The sequence below is a fragment of the Haemorhous mexicanus genome, chromosome Z (assembly GCF_027477595.1).
Source record: "Haemorhous mexicanus isolate bHaeMex1 chromosome Z, bHaeMex1.pri, whole genome shotgun sequence".
Lineage (NCBI taxonomy): Eukaryota > Metazoa > Chordata > Aves > Passeriformes > Fringillidae > Haemorhous > Haemorhous mexicanus.
In genome coordinates, this window is record NC_082381.1 from 57,346,783 (window position 1) to 57,360,596 (window position 13,814).

At 39.7% G+C, this 13,814-nt stretch overlaps 1 protein-coding gene across 2 annotated transcripts in view; it reads left to right on the plus strand.

Moving 5' to 3' along the window:
• TTC39B (tetratricopeptide repeat domain 39B) overlaps nt 1-13,814 on the plus strand; it is a 77,691-nt gene that overhangs the window by 1,125 nt on the left and 62,752 nt on the right. Inside the window, exon 2 of one of the 2 annotated variants that reach the window (XM_059873530.1) lies at nt 1,171-1,297. The exons of the other annotated variant lie outside the window; for it this stretch is intronic. The gene's annotated coding sequence lies outside the window, so the exon portion shown is untranslated. The remainder of the gene's footprint in view (nt 1-1,170; nt 1,298-13,814) is intronic. 2 annotated transcript variants of the gene reach the window in all.

Sequence of the window (13,814 nt, forward strand, 5' to 3'; positions counted from 1 at the left end):
TTTGCTGAAGGTTCTTTATGAATGAATACTTAATAGATTTGGGTTTTTTTCAGTGTGCAGTGTTTGAGGTGTGGCACTGTTTTGTACGATGTGGCAAGTGACTAATGTCTACGTAGGACTTGCTGTGCTGTGTAGTTCAGTGGAACTAGCTTGTTCTTGGCTAGGGAATGGGAATATATGTTAGCCTGTATTTCAGAGCATGCTGTGAAAGTTTCTACTTTCTAAGGTTATATGTGGCAGCAGTGAAGAGGATGTGAAATACTTGAATTTCATTGTATACCAGAGTGAATCACTGCAAAATGATAAAGTCATCTCTGTGAAGCTGAGATTTTTTTTCTAGAGTAGGGAGAAAAAAAGTTATTAACTAGCTCTTGCAGCTCTCTCAGTAAGCAAATAGTTGAAATTCACAGCTGTTGAAACAGGTATTCAGCAACTTTGTTGTAGCCCAGCTGTTCTGTATGAACAGTGGTAAAGAACATACTTCATTGAGTTTGGTGTTAAATGTTAATGCTTTTTCAGAGGAAAAGAAACTGCTATGCAAAAAAAAAAAAAAGTTAAAAGGTAGGCATAAAAGACCATGAAAGAGGTGTTATTTGAGCAATACCTTGCAAAAAGTGTAAAGTTTTCTCAATATAAGCCTAAAAAACCTTATGCTCTTTGCATGTATCTGATTTGCTTAGTGCTTGTTTCTTTGGAATCTGAAACAGACCTGTAGTGGTAATGCAGAAAATACTTTGATATTTCCTGGTCAGATTCCAGAGTTCAGGAGGAGAGGGCGCTTGGTTAACTTGGGGATGTTCAGATGGTCACTGCTTTTGTAACAAAAATTGTCTAGACCACTGTAGACTGTGTTTGCCCAGTCAGTATAGTCAGTATGTCGGTATATGTTCAGTATAGTCTGTTTACTAATAAGCTTGTTGTGATTTTATGCACATGGTAATTGTTTTTAAGTCTTAGCTTTTTTTTTTGTGTGTGTGTGTTTGCAGTGGCTGTGATATGGAGATGCAGAGGTAGCAGAACCGCTCTATAAGCGGTTTTTTTTAATGAGCTACATGCATCTAAATAGTATTGTTTACATAGAACATGGCAGATGGGATCTCTGCTTCCTGATTTAAGCATGCATGCTTAGTACTATGAATATAGCTTTTAGCATAGAATTTTGCTTTGCAGGGACTTGTGAATGCTTCTTCGACCCTGAAGCTTTGAAGAGGAATATGTTAAGCTAAACCTTGAAGTTGTTTCCTACTTAACAGGACATAGACCAGCAAGAACCCTTCTTCTAAAGTCCAAGCATAAGGTACCAGGTAGCTGCCCCCTGTTACAGTCTGCCCCTGAATGAAATTTGTGCTTTTCCTGATGCTTCTTGCAGCTCAAGGAAGTTCCAGATACCATGGGGTTTTTGTTTGTTTGGAGTTTTTTTCTTTTTGTTTGTTTGAGGGTTTTTTGGGTTTTTGCATTGTTTTTTGTTTTTTTTTTTTTTCTGATTTATGTCTCATTGGCTGCAGCTGTGGCTTTCTGGTGGGAACAGGGAGAAAATGGCATGAAGTGTAAATAAATCTTTGGATTTTTTTTTTTTTGACATAAGTGTATCAGTCCATTGGTTTTTTTTTATTTAAAGGAAAAGAAACCCACCAAGAGGAACCAGAGACCTAAGACTAAGAGGCTGTATAAATGAGATAGTGTTGTGGGTATTCCATCTAGGAAAACAAATAGCTCTTAAACTCAGGATTTTCCTCAGTGCAGTGTTGCTTCTGTGGTTTTGAAGTGTGTTTATTGTCATTCTCTACTAGGAAGCAGTTTCCTGATTCCCTCAGCAGGATCAAAGTGTTCACCTGTGGTGTGGCCAGTTTGTGAACTCAAACCTGATATACCATCAACACTTAAACTGCTATATGACACTGAATTCACCCCCTAAAAGAAGTCACACTGGTATTCCTTTGGAATGAATTGGAACTCTAGGACAGATATAATGTTTAGGGCAAAGTAGCATTCCCAGCCACTGGAGAGTCTTCAAGCAAAACTTTAATTCTTCTCCCCATCCACCCTTTTCCCATCCCCCCTCACTGTCTAAAGATTACTTAAAATAGCGGACCAGATCTGCTTCCCATTAGGTTCACTCTTTGATGCCCTGGTTTTTCAAAGTCTTAAAGCCAGCTTAATTGGTTACTTGGGGATTCCCTATCAATTAAAAAAAATTAACCCACAAACCCAGTTGAGGTCCTTGTGCATCTGAGAGCTGTGGCTAGACAGAAGGGTTTATGATTGAGAAGCATCTAGATGATAAAAGTACTCCTTGCTTGGACAAAGGGAGGTGGACTAAGGATTATTTACAGACCTGAAGGTGATTTCGTGCTCTTGCTGTGGTAAACTCTAGGGTTTTGTCCTGACTTTGGCTGGGCTAGAGATAATTGGTGTAATGCTTTGTTTTGGATCTAGTATGAGTATCCTTTGAGTAACAGTGATTTCTAGTTGTTGTTATGTAGTGCTTACCCTAAACCAAAACTTTTCTCAATGTGCTGCCAGCAGCCAGATGCACAAGAAGGTGTGAGGGACCATGGCCAGGACAGGTGGCCTGTATATTCTACACCCTTGAACATCATGCCCAATATATAAACTGGGGAGAGTTGGCTGGAAGGGGCCAATCGCTGTCTGGAGACAGTCTGGGTATCAGTCAGCAAGCAGTGAGAGATTGTATTGTGGATCACTTCTTCCTCTTGGGTTTTATTCCTTTCTCCTTCCCCCTTTCTCTACTGTTATTAATAGTTGTACTTTATTTCAGTTATTAAACTGTCTTTATCTCAACCCATGGATTTTACCTTTTCCACCCAATCTTATTCTCATCTCACTGGCAAGAGAGCAAATGAGTGACTGTGTGATACTTGGTTGCTGACTGGTGTTAAACCAGGTCAGTCTTGTGCCAAATAGGAGTTCAGGTAATAACAAATCTGACTAGAACATGCTAGAATTTTTTTTAAAAGCATTCATTGTTTTAGTGACATGGGAGGAATACAGAGATGCTGCTCCCCATTATAAGGAGAAAATTTGTGTGTTCAAAGCTCAGCTGGAGTTGGAGATGGCCAGGACTGTCAGAACAATAACAAAAAAAAGGTTTTGTCCTTTGATATGTCATTAGCAAACTGCAGTGCAAAAATAACGTTGGCCCATTACAGTATGAGGACAATCACTTCACAGACAGGGACATAGACAAGGCAGAGATGTTTAGTGCTTTCTTTGCCTCTCGTGTCAACCCTGAAAGTGGGCTAAGAGTGTCCTAGTGCCCTGAGCTGGAGGACCGTGGCTATGAGAATGAAAAAGAAGCTGGATCCCCAGAAGTCTGTGGGGCCTGATGTTCAACATCAGGCCAAGAGTACTCAAAAGAGCTGATGATATCATTCATCACAAGATCTCTTTAAATGAATTTTGAATGGTCTTGGGAATCTGGAGACGTCCCAGTCACTTGCAATCTGGCTAACATTTTCTGAAGAGAAGGGACTGCAAATGTGATCCTAGAAACTACAGGCTTGTCAGTCTCGCTTCAGTGACCAGTAAAAGTGTGGAGAAGACTATTTTGGGAATTACTGAAAAACATCCAAAAACAAGGCAGGTATCAGAGCCAGCTTCATGAAGGGAAAGTCCTGCTCAGTACCTTCAGAGGAAGAGAAGGTCTTTAAATATGTCAAGAAGGTGACAGGCTTTAACTCCATTGATGGGCACTGCAGGTGGAGCAACTCTTACAGGTATCAGTCATTCATATAAAAAAGAAGAAATGGACACAGAAGTCAGCTCATAGTAAGCAGGGCTATTGGAAGAGCTCAAGAGAGAGGATGTGGAGGGTTGCTTTGTGTTTTTATCTGAGGGATCATAGAGTGGACATGAGAAAATGGGATAGAAAACCTGCCTTCAACCCTAGAGGCATTGATATCTGAGTTGTAGGGAAAAACAATCCCAAATGGTTTTTTTCAGCAGGAAAGTTGTTCTTCCAGTATCCAGTGGGCAGTTTACCAGAGTGGAAGGTCTTATCTTGCTCCTAATTTTTTTGAAAGAAATTCTAATCTCATTTTCTTTATGTGAAGTAAGTGAACAGTCCAGTGACCAGAAGTGGAGGGGCCCTGTTCCAGCCAGGTGGAGGAGAGGGGCAACCATGTTTATTAGACTCTGTGGATCCGATGACCTAGCATGTCAGACCCATGTGTGAATATGGCTCTAGCAGACACCAGTGCAGAGTCAAGCTATAAAGAACCCATTTGTACTTTCGGAGTGACAAGGGTATCCCAGTAGCTGACTGTTGGAGGCTGAAGTGAGCTTGACTGGGAATGAGTGACAAAAGAACCTTACTGTGATGGCCCCAGGGGCCCTGTGCATCCTTGGCAGAGGCTGCCTCCGGAGAGTACATTTCAAGGGCCTAAAGGGTACCAGTGGTGCTTTGGTGTCTCTGCCTAGCACTAGCAGAGCCCATGATTCTCACCCAGAAGCTTATCAGTCAACTCCAGAGCCAAGGAATGATCAGCAGGACTCACCCAGTCAAGTCCAAGGGAGAGTGGAACTAAGGGACAGTAGAACTCTTGTGGCCTGACTGAAGTCATGCCACCTCTGAGTGCTGCTGTACTGGACATGCTGGGACTTCAGTAACAGCTGGACTCAAAGGCAGCCGAGTGGTGCCACAACTGATATTGTTAGTGCATTTTTCTCAATGCCTTTGGCAGCAGAGTTTAGGCCACAGTTCACTTTCGCTTGGAGAGGTGTCAAATACACCTGGAACTGACTGCCTCAGGGTTGAACCACAGCCCTGCCGGGGGTATGGGGTGGGGAATGTGAGGTGTGATGGGGTGAGAGAGCATCTGCGTGGTATTTAGTTGCTGGCTTAGTTGTAGGTACAAGCCATGACTTGTATTAAGGACAGCTTGGCCAATTCAGCTAATCTGTGCCTTATGTCTAAACTAAGCTATTAAGGAAAATTTAGGTAATGAAGGACTTATGATGCATGTTGTACTCTCTTGAACTGCCCAAGCAGGGATAAACACTGTATAGGCTGGCTTTACCAGCCTGGACAGTTTATCTTCAGAGCTAATTTCAAATGAAACCAGCATAGTCTTTAATTCAAAAGCCGGTTAGTACTTGGTTTAAGTACTCAAGAGTTTCATCCACTGCTGCATCAGCTGCTGCACTTATGATTAAAGAACTTCCTAGTGGTATGCATCTTTACATCAGTAGCTTTAATGCACTTTATAATAAATTATAGAATGTGCAGCACTGGCTATTTTCTCGCTCATGTTTATGCTGAGGATTCTTCAGCAGTCTCAGTGGTAAGAGACAGTGGTAGCTGCATTTCCACAGAGACATTGAGAAACTGGAAGCAAGGTACTGTGGTGCCTTTTTCACCTTAAAAACTAGAATGTGTTGAAAATATGGAATTGGGAAGCAGTAGTGGGGGTACTTTCTCTCTTGAAGGGTAATTTTTTTTTTTTAAACATCCTCATCTGACTTGTATGATTTTGTTTCCTTGAGAAGTACACTTTAGTCAGCTGAAGAACGTAAAATTTGTATTCCTCTTGCCTGCTTTTTCCAAAGTGTTGTGTTTTGGCATGTGGCTCATCCATTTTTCCTGGTTCTGTGTTGGTTATGTCCTACTGTCAGAGCACATCTGCATCTAAGATAAGGACCATTCTATTTCAGCAGCACAAATGGAAAACTAAACATGATTAGTAATTTCTTTTTTATTAAACAAAATTAGGTTGTTGTCTATCCTTCCAAGATTCTGAAGTTCTTAAGTTCAAATAAAAATTTGCTATACTTATAGGTGTACCTGTTGAGAGGTACTGTGTTTCCTTGTGACTAATATTCAAAATAAGGACATGTACTCCAATTTTGTATTACCTGTGTTGTTCTGAGATGACTTAGTTTCTTTTTTTTTGGCTTTTCCATTTCTTACTTGCTTCCTAGAGTCATGCATTTTCATTCCTTGGTTGACTGCGACCAAATCTGAAAGCTGATTAGGTAAAAAACCCTGAGTCTCTTGATTTACTGGAGGGAAAAAGGAGTATGGAGTATTCCAATTAAATTTTCTAAATTTATGAAATAGTATAGATATATAATAATAGTGGATATTATTATATATAAATATATAATAGTATTCACTGTTATTAATCTGTGAGCTGTTTCTCTTCAGAGCAAGAGATAAAAGGTACAGAAGATATGGGAAAAGGTGGGGTCACTGCAGAAAGCACCATGTGCCTTTTAGGGAGGCAGAGCTGATGTAAATGGGGAAAGCTATGTACCTGTGATGTGGATTTTTAAAGGGAAGTAAATTTTGCTTTTACTTATTTTCTGAGGTTTGGTTTGGTTTAGTTTTGTGGATTTTTTTTTTGTTTGAAGTTTTTTTGTTTTAGTTTTTTTTTTTTTTTTTTCTTGGAGGAGGGGTATGACGTGGTGATACTTAAATGCTTACTTGTATATGAATGGAAAACAGTATAACCAAAAGGAAGAATTAGGTTTTTTCTTAAGGTTTTGGGTAGTCTTTGTATATTGAACTGGTGCTGTTCTGGTGTGGGAAGTAGCATCCAATATCTTTTAATGTAGCCTTTTCTTGGAGCAGTGGAAGTTACTGTCACTACAACTGTAAATTGTACAGTTGCCTTGGTAATTGTAGCAAAAAATTTGCCAGCCACTGTGGAATCACAGAATGTTAAGGGATTGAATGGACATGAAATATCATTTAGACCCAACCCTCCCACCCAGGGCAGGGACAGCTCCCACTAGACTAGGTTGCTCAAGGTGTTGTCTATCCTAGCCTTGAGCACTGCCAAGGCTGAGCAATCCACAACTCAAGATTAAGACAGTTCTGAACTGTTTCTTCCACAACCTACATGGAAATACAGTTCTGTTTCATATATAAGCTTAAAGGGGATGGCTTTCTTGTAGTTCCAGTCAGTCTGTGTGAGAGCTATGACTTTGTGGAAACATGTTTTGTTCTGCAAATGTTTGTTCTTTTTTTGCTGACATATTGGTGCTGATGTGCTTGGAAAAACCTGTAGACCTTATGAGCTTGTTGAAACTTCCAAGTTGATGCCTTGGCTTGGATAAAGGTTCTTGTTGGGCCCCTCTCTTGGCAAAATGTTTGTGTGTTGAAAGAGAAAAGGAACTTAGTTGCTTCTTGGCAGACTATACATTATTTAGCAGCATGGACCAGGATGACTCAACATAGGAGTGATAGACATGTCTGATCTTGTGCCTCCTGTCTTAAGTAAATCTCCCATAGCTTACCTGGCCATAAGGACATATTTGAAACTTTCCTTGCTGTTGCAACTAGTACAGCTTTCTTTAAACTTTCCTTGCTATTGCAACTAGTATGGCTTTCTTTTCCCGTGTGACACCAGCATAGGAGGTAGAGATAAGATCACAGCTGTAGGTGGCAGGCTGGCAGGAATACAGCACAGCACACCATGCCCATCTGGTGGGCAGTAATTTTAACAGATACTGTTTCTTCTGGATTAATAGAAACAGTATTAGAGGGAACAGAAATGGTGGATCACTGCTCTTGTTTTGAAAAGGGAGCAAAACTGGGTGGCTAAAGACTTGAGAAGTAGTCTAAGAGTTGGGCACATGTTGCTGTTAGTATGTGTTCTGATTATAGCCTGGACATGGCCAAGACCTGTGTGCCACAGTTAGTCAAGTGTCCACTTAAATAGTCAGAAATGGGAGAATTTGTGAGAGCTGAAAATTCCTTCTGCTTTTCTAAGCCCTTCAGGTTCAAAAAAAAAGGTTTCTGCTCAGTCAACAGTAAGTAAATATCACAGACATGTGACAGACTTATGCCCAAACACCAAGTGCTAATGGTGAAGTTTTCTTATCAAGCGAGTAAAGACTTGCTTGTCATCTTATTCTGGAGTAAGGAGGTAATGCTGTTACCATATACATATCTTAGTAGCAACGGTATTTTTTGTTGTGATGCAGTGAATGTATCATGCTTTTATTCCAGTTCTCTTATGTATTCACTTTGCAATAGAGTGTATAAACTTCTGCATGCCAGTGTTTGGGTGTGCAGCACTTCTCTGATTTCTTGTCATCCCCAGAAGTCAACCTCAAACGCACTCTTGCTCTCCAGAAATCCTCTTATTGGAGGGTGAACGAGGGCACTCTGTCATCCAAACAGAGAGGAGGTTAGTGGAAAACCTGTTTGTGAAAATAATTGTGTGTCTGTCAACTCTTGGCAGCACTGGTTCTTCTAAAAAGTGTAATGTTGGGTAGGTGAGTAGGAATACTTGTCTATAACTGGCAGTAGGCCAGAGGAAAGAAAAATATTTCTATTAATTTTAGTTGAGCTAAGTGGGATTATAGTGATGATTGAGTATATCACACTGGCTTTTATTTTCACCAAGAAATAATGGACTAAGATGAAGATGTTTTATCTGGATTCTCTCCCTTAAGACTGTTGTTACCAAATGCAGTGAGGCAGCTGGTTAAACTTAATGGCTTTGTGGCTCTTCTTGTTTTTTGTTTTTCGGTTTTAGTGGCTTTTTCTTTGTGGTTTGATTTGGTGGTGATTTTTTGTTGTTTTTTTTGAGTTTTATTGCTATTTTTGTTTTGGTTTTTTTTGGGTTTTTTTCCCTTTTCTGCAAACTTACTGTTGCCAGGGCTGGAGAATATTTAATATTTTTCTTTTTTTTTTTTCCCCCTCCTCTTTAGCATGTATAGTAATTTAAGCTTAAACAGCTACTCTAAGGTCCTGTGGCAAAACCTGAGCTTGCCACTGGAAATATGGTGGAGACGTGGAATTACCAGTTGTGGATATGGTAGATCCATCTCTTTTTACGTGTATATTATGGCTTAAGCCCAGGTGACAGCTCACACAGCCGTTTGCTAACTACCCTACCTGTGGGATTGGGGAAAGAATCAGAAGGGTAAAAGGTAAAGAACTCATGGGTTGAGATAAGGGCAGTTTTATAGGGAAAGCAAAAACAGTGCACAAAAGCAAAGCAGACCAAGGAATTCATTCACTGCTTCCCTGAGCAGGCAGGTGTCCAGCCATTGCCAGGTGAGCAGAGCTCCATCACAGGTGACAGTGACTTGGGAAGACAAACATCATCACTCCATAGACTCCCCTACTTTCTTCTTCTTCCTCCCCTTTATGTACTGAGCATAATGCCACATGATCTGGAATATCTCTTTAGTTCATTTGGGTCACCTGCCCCTGCTGTGTCCCCTCCCAACCTCGCATGCACCCCCAACTTCCTTCCCAAACTGGAATACAGAAAGCAAAAAGCCTGTGGATAAGTCCCTCTCAGAAATAACAGAAACATCTCTATAGTATCAACTCTTGTGCTCAGCACAAATCCAAAACACAGCCCTGTACTAGCCACTGTGAAGAAAATTTAACTCTACCCCAGCCAAAACCAGCAGAGTGAGGCATCTTACACAGATGTTGAAGGTTCTTCTAGCTCAGCTGGCTGGAAGGAGCTGAACAAACATGCAAAAACTGAAGAGATCCTCTTTTTTGACGAAACCCTCCCACCTTAATTTAATGGGAAATGGGTCATTTGTTACAAAAACAATTTAAAATATTAACTTTGAGAAAAGTAATATATAATATGGGATGTGAAACTTAAGGACTTTTGGACTTTTTTGATAAACTGTAGCATAACTGAACACTTCATGAATTACAGCTTTTTTGGCTCTTCCTTGTAAGAAAAGTATTTTGAAAAGTAATTCTGTTAACTGCATTTGGGGAGACCAGCAGTGTTTGAGCCATTTAAATCTAAATATTATATTATTGTTAATAGATGATGAAGATGTTAATTAATATGTTCCTTTTCAAGAGAAGTGTGAAAATCTTAGGAACAAAACTTTGGAGACAAAGCAGTCTGCCTAAATTTGAGTGTGTGGTTTGGACCAGAGAAAGAATTTTAAGGTAAGACTTGGTGGTGTAAGCATATTACTAAAGAATATTTAAATCTGTGCCATGTCCAGATGGAGAATCTTAGCAGGAAAAACATATGCAGCTCTGAGAAATCCAGTTAAATATACCTGCATGTGTAGTCCTGCTTGACACCACTGAAGTAGCTGGCTTTGTTAAGGGATGGTCTACTGAGCTTAAGCAAAGTTTTCTTAAAACCTTGGAAAGAGACATTCAGTAGCAGCTCAGTGTCTATTTTTTAATGTCATTTGGACTAAAGTGCCACACATGGTTATAGCTCTGGAAAATATGGGGTAGCTTATGGCCATTCACTTCTAGAAGATGGCATACTTGGTTTGATGCTTTGCCAAAGTGCTGTATCTTCTGCTAAATGTGAACTATGTAATTTGAAATCATGCTGAGATGAAGTGGTGGCCGAAGTTGTATTGTTGTATAAGCTTCAGAGTGAACATTTTTCTCAGCAAGTGACACCAAAGGAGTCTTAAAATCCAAGTTAAAAAAGAAAAAAAAAGAAGGTAGGTTGTTTAAAAGTCCATCTAACTTATTTGAATGGAAGGATTTTTAGCTGCTGAGTTCATTAAGTTATGTTTGGACTGGAAGTGCAGACTAAATGCAGGTTTTCCCAGCTTTGTTCTTTTTTGTGAACTGGAAACAGAAATATAGGGTCATGTCAGTGTCACAAATCAGGTCCCACATAAAAGGGTCTCCCTGGAAATCATTATTATCTGTATTTATTCTCTTCTGCAGTTCAGAGTTCCGCTGTGAAAGACTCCTCCTAACTGCTTTCTTGGTTAGTGCTTGTTGTGAATTTGTACACTGGAGCACTGAAAAAGTGCTTGTAATTTTAAATAGTAATGTGTGTGAGTGAAGAGGAGGATGTTCAGGTCTGTAAGGGAAAGTAGGCAAGAAGTTTCTGGATACATGTTTAAGTTACTGGTTTTATGCTGAATCAGCCAGGGTGTTCATCTTAGAGTTGTGTTATCACAGGTAGCTGTGCATGGGTGCAACTGAAGGAATTGTAAAGAAAACATAATGGGGACAAAGACTAGAGATTACATTGTAGAAGTGGCTTATGTGCTTTCTCTGGATAGTTTGAGTTGCAACATGGAACACAGTTTGTGGGCATGTGTTACCTAGTTTCTCTACAAAAAGCAGCTTGTCTTGGCCAATGGGATTTGTACAGTTGCCCTGAATTCCTGTCACTGTTTCTGTGTGGGTCTGTTCTGGTGGAGTAGAGAAAGGAAGTCACCTGACATCACTGAAAAAGTGGAAGTCCAGTGTGGTTAATATTTTGGCTTAGTTTCTTTTTATTTTTTAAACCCACATAACATGTTGCTTTGTCTTTGGTATTTGTGGAAGTCCTCTGGTATTAGGAGGACATATGGAGAACAAGAAGGGGAAGCTGAGGTTGCATCTTGTGATGACAGCCAAGGATATAGGGCTTGCCTTTGCAGGTGTCTCTGAAACATGCTCCTCTTGTCCTTGACTGAAAGTTTTGTGTCTGATCCTTTTTCTTTGTTTTGGGTCTGGTCTTTGATATAGATGAGATAAAGCAGTTTTATGCTGAGAAGGTAAACACTGTATCAGTTTTGTGATTTGTATCTTTGTCGATCATACCATAGCACTTGGTCTCTTCAGTTTATGTATGTGAGGTCTGGTAGCTGTTGACCTTAGAATTCTTAATTGCAGAATTTGGCCTAAATGGTACCTTTCTAACATTAAAAAATACTCACCCTTAAGTGTTTGTGTGGTCTGAATAAGTAATTTAAAAATCCATGTGAAATTTCAAAAACTTTTGCGACAGCATCCACGAATTGATAAAAACTTTCTAGTATATAATGAATGGGCTAAAGTGAAAATGGATAAGGATACGAGCAATAGGTAGAGATCAGCTATGACATAAGTAGTTTCCTGGTGGCCTGGAAAAATTTTCTGTCTAATACTTCCCTTTCCGTAATTTAAAAGAAATTCTCTACACCTCATGTAACATTTTTGGCTTTTTTCTGTTCTATGTCTCTGGGTGCTGGTGGAAGGAAGAAGGGTGCAAGGGGAGGTTGAGTGCTTTGGATTGAACCATCTTGTGGTCGTGCAGGATTTCCTTTGGCAAGGTATGAGTCATGAGAGCCAGAGGCACTTGCTTCGGTGTGGGCTTGCTGTAGAGGAACCAGTGCTCTTGTTGCCCGTGAGTACTCAGGAGTAGGAGGAGGAGGGAGTGTGTGTGCGTGAATACCTGCCTAGAGGCACTGACGTACTGTAAACTTACTTTTGTGGTAAAGTGACCCTTTGGGTAGGAGGAGTGACACATCTGGTAACAAATGTGCATTAATCCACTCCTTGTTATTACATGCCAGCTAGAATTTTCAAAGGCTATAAATTCCCCATGACATCAGTAAGCTGTAATGGGGGGTGTACATGCTGGGGAATGGAACTACAACTGTCTGTCAAATGTTACAACTTCCGACTGGGAAACACATGCTGGTTTCAGGGCACCTGTGTAGTCCATTTGGTGTCTCTATTCTGGATCCTGCAGCTGTCCTTCAATACCTGAAGAAATACCATGCTCTCCTTGGGGATGGACTGGATGAAGAATTGACATTGGAGCAGTCATGACAGAAGTAGTAAAGTTGTAGACTTAGATTGACACTTGGCACATTACCAAAATTTAGGGGGACATTAATAGGCTAACAATTACTTTATGTTAATGAAATATTTGTGTTACTTGTAGGGTTTTTCTGTTTTATTTTCTTGTAAGAATTACTGTAACTTCAAATGAGAATGTGTTCTTTTTGTGTTTGCCTGTAAGTAGTCCAGGAAGAACTAGCCCTTTAGCTTACTGGCTGGTTAAGTCAAGATCTGATTCTGCTTAGTGTAATTTAATGTGACATTTGGTCTGAATGTGACACTGCATTTCTGTGTTAGGTGTTTGTCTGGCTTTTTTTTCTGGTGGAAAGAACAAACTCCCTAGAATGCATATAAGGCAGTTAATAATTAGTTAATTTTATACTGGTAATGAAGTTATACTGCCACAAGCTTTAGACAATGCTTTTCTGTTAATGAAAAATATATAAAGCAGCTTTCAGAAGAGATGGAAGCTGATCTTGCACAGAGAGAACAAGCTGTGCTCTGGACAAAAGTCGCTGCTTTCATCTTGTATTACTTTTAACTCTAGATAATGTTAATTTCTAAAGGTTTCTTCTGTTACTGCAGTTATACTGCTAATGGATCAGAAAATATAGAGACTTTGAAGTTCTGAAGTAAGAACAACTTAATCAAAAATAGGGTTGTTGGAATTACTGCTACTACAGCGAGATCTTTTAAAGGAAATGAACCAGTTAAGGAAAAAAACTTAAATTGCTTTTCACTGTAAAATAGAACCTTGTGGTTCTAAATATGTAGCAACTGCTGTTACAATTCGCATTTTTTACAAATGAGTGATCAGCTGTAAAATCTAGCAGATACTTAACCTGAGGAAGACAGAAGGTTAAAACCTAAGATACTCATTTTAATGCCCCTTTCATCTTTTTTTATTAGTTACAGGCAAAGCTAGCCTTTATTAGTTACAGGGAGATTGTTTTTAATATGAGGTAAACCTGTTCTGTTTCCCAGCTTGGGGTCATCTCTGGAATATATTAATATCACCAGTGGCAAGGTAGTGTGTCTTTAACGAGATTTAATATAGGATTGTTGATTACATTGTAGTGTATAAGCATTCTGGATTACTGTCAAAATAGCCCTCTAGGGAAGCTGTAATTTGATTTTGTCTGCATAGTCTATATTAAGTGCATGGTGAACCATAATTAGGGTTTTTCCAGGTAGCTTTAGAAATCTGTTGGAAGTGGTAAGTATCAAGCATGAAATTGCTTAGTCAAGTCTAGGACAACACAATGTGCTCTTCTTCTAGCTA